This window comes from Solanum pennellii, chromosome 11, assembly GCF_001406875.1.
Source record: "Solanum pennellii chromosome 11, SPENNV200".
Lineage (NCBI taxonomy): Eukaryota > Viridiplantae > Streptophyta > Magnoliopsida > Solanales > Solanaceae > Solanum > Solanum pennellii.
In genome coordinates this window covers 28,182,088-28,184,874 of record NC_028647.1, presented here as the reverse complement: position 1 = coordinate 28,184,874, position 2,787 = coordinate 28,182,088, and the positions used below count along the sequence as shown (strand labels likewise).

General features: G+C 32.5%; 1 pseudogene; it reads right to left on the bottom strand.

Annotated features, from left to right (window-relative positions):
- LOC107003785 overlaps positions 1-1,004 on the bottom strand; it is a 58,680-nt pseudogene extending 57,676 nt beyond the window's left edge.
- Between the last annotated feature and the right edge of the window lie 1,783 nt (positions 1,005-2,787).

Here is a 2,787-nt window from a genome sequence, read left to right as displayed (position 1 = left end):
GTGTCTCTACTCCTGTGGGTGAGTCTGTGATAGTTGAGAAGGTGTATAGGTCTTGCCTTGTGACTTTTGTAGGGAGCAATACCTATGTAGATTTGATTATCCTAGAAATGGTTGATTTTGATGTAATTCAGTGTATGACTTGGCTTTCCCCAAAATTTGCAATCTTAGATTGTAATGCTAAAACTGTGACATTGGCCAAGCCTGGGACAGATCCGCTAGTGTGGGAGGGTTTACTAATTGCTTTGATGAAACTAAGACAGAGAAGAACTCCATTACTCCATCATCAACTTCTAAAAAAAATGGAAATAATTTTGGAATAAAGAACAATCCCCCTTCTTCCACTTTCGTATCCAACACATCCTCACGTAAAGCTCAAAAATTTGAACACGTCCACTTTCTTTCGTAACATAACACAATTTATCGGATAAATCCGCTGTTTAAATTTGACCAAATAAAGCACCACTTTCTAAAACTACGCGATTCACACTTAATTTAATGTCTCCAAGCAACGATAAATTCCTACAAGTTACGGGAAATAAAACTCCACCACTTTTTACATCAACACAAGGTTTAGCACTATCCAAGTTAAAAACAAACTTGTGTTTCACTTTCGTGCATGGGTGTGGCATTTTTGTGCCTTCATTGATTTTAATTAAAATAGTAGTTCTATTTTGGTCTTTTATAAGTTCTTCTGATTCATTATTGGTCATGTGAAAAGATTTAGTCATGGATTCATTTGAAAATCCATTTAGAATGCCGATGAATCCATCTAAACAGAAACCACAGTATTCTCCAGGTGTGTATTCGTCATCATATTCTCCTAAGAAAATTATTTTGAATTTAGAGTCGCCATCATTGTACCACTGTGACACTGTTTTCAATGTAAGTGGTAGGGCATCCCTTTTTGTAATTTTAGAACTTTTTTCTTTTGAATGTTCTGTTGATATCAGTCCAACAATGCATTCACCAGTAAAAATTATAATTAATAAGAAAGGACTGTCCATGACCATATAATTATGTGTCATACCAAACAACGATATTATCTTAGATAGTCAGTCCACTATGAAACATACCTTGACAAACAAAAACCAATTTTTGAGCAAACAAAATAGCAAGGTTGAGAAAAACTATGAGGGTGTAGAAGTAATAATCCAGCAACAATTTTTTTTACTAAGACGAGGAAATTATCTATGTGACCAACCGTCATATTCGATGACAATATTAAATCCATTATATTCATCGCAAATTATAGAAACTCAAACTATATTTTAACAATAAAACTCTTTCAAGGTGCATCCATGTTGTTCAATGCTCATGTATTCTTCACAGGTTGACTCGTTCTATTTATAGAGACTACAGACCACAACTTTTAATTATAAAAATTACTATTAGTCTGTTAAAACATATGTAGTGTTATAAAACTTTAGGAAAAAGAACAATATAAAGATGAAGATAAGAAGAATATAAGAGAAGAGGAATAGTATAAGACAACTTCATTTCTTTCAAAGTGATCACCAAATCTTCAAGTGTATACAATATGAACCCTTACGCCTCTATTTATAGTGCTGCATAGCGGCCTACAAAAGGTTATTCATAAAAATGACATTAATATGAATATACTAGGTGGGTGGGGGGGCAAATGGAAGTGAAAGGTTAAAAGAATAATGATTATAAAGGTGGAGGTTATGGAGGTAATGGTTATGTTCATAATAGACAAAAATGATGGAGTAACTTCTTGATATAGTGGACATCCACAATACATTATTTTATGACATGTAGAATGTTAAAATTGGCTTCAAGTGACATCTATGCAATCCAATTTCAGAATATATAAAGTCGAATAAATAGATACACATTCTACATGGTAAATTAAAGAGAAAATGCAGTGAAAAAACTCCTTAAGTTGACACCATAACTTACTTTTACGCTCAAACTACAGAGACGTTTATTTACCCTAATTTCATTTCGTGTGAATTTAATACAACCTTGACAAATGACATGGCAAAAAAAGAAAATTTAAGAAAAATAAATAAATAAATATAATGAAAAAAAAACTCCACCTACCCCATTGTCCTTCTTCGTCAAACCCCACCTGCCCCTACTTGTGTCTTCATCCTCAAACTCCCCACCACATCCTACCCCCACCCCAACCCATCATCTTTCTTCATCAAACTCTATAACCAAGTACATTTTTTCGTTGAAACAAAAATTTAAAATCACATTGAAGAAGTTGACTGAGCTACTGAATTCAATGCAAAAGCAAGATCAACCTCACATTTGGCTATTGTTGAAGAGAACTGAGCCGACCTTAATAATTCTTTAAAATAGGAATTCGGTGAACCCCCTAACTTCCTCTAGGTCCGCCCCTGTTTGCCCACCCAAATAAGATTTTAAATACTTTTCTTTTTTATTAATTTAAAAAGAATGTCTTTTTTGTAACAATTAAATTTCTAACATGTTTGACATCTTAGAAAATATTTTGATATGTTTTGTGTATCTGCCGGTAATAAACACACCATCAAATTATAACGGGGAATATATTATAAGTCAAATATGTGCATTACATAGTGGAATTCAAGATTTCTGAAAGAAAGGTGCACCATTGTCAAGGGTGGATCTACCCCTTTAAGAAAAAGACAATCACTTTAGGGTCCCAAATTTGAAAGTCTTATTCAATTTAGTAATAATAGATTTTAAGTTTTTCATAAGAAAACTATGAAATACAATTTGTAGAGAAAAATAATATTAAAGGAAAAAATATAGAAGTTTTAAATATATATATATATA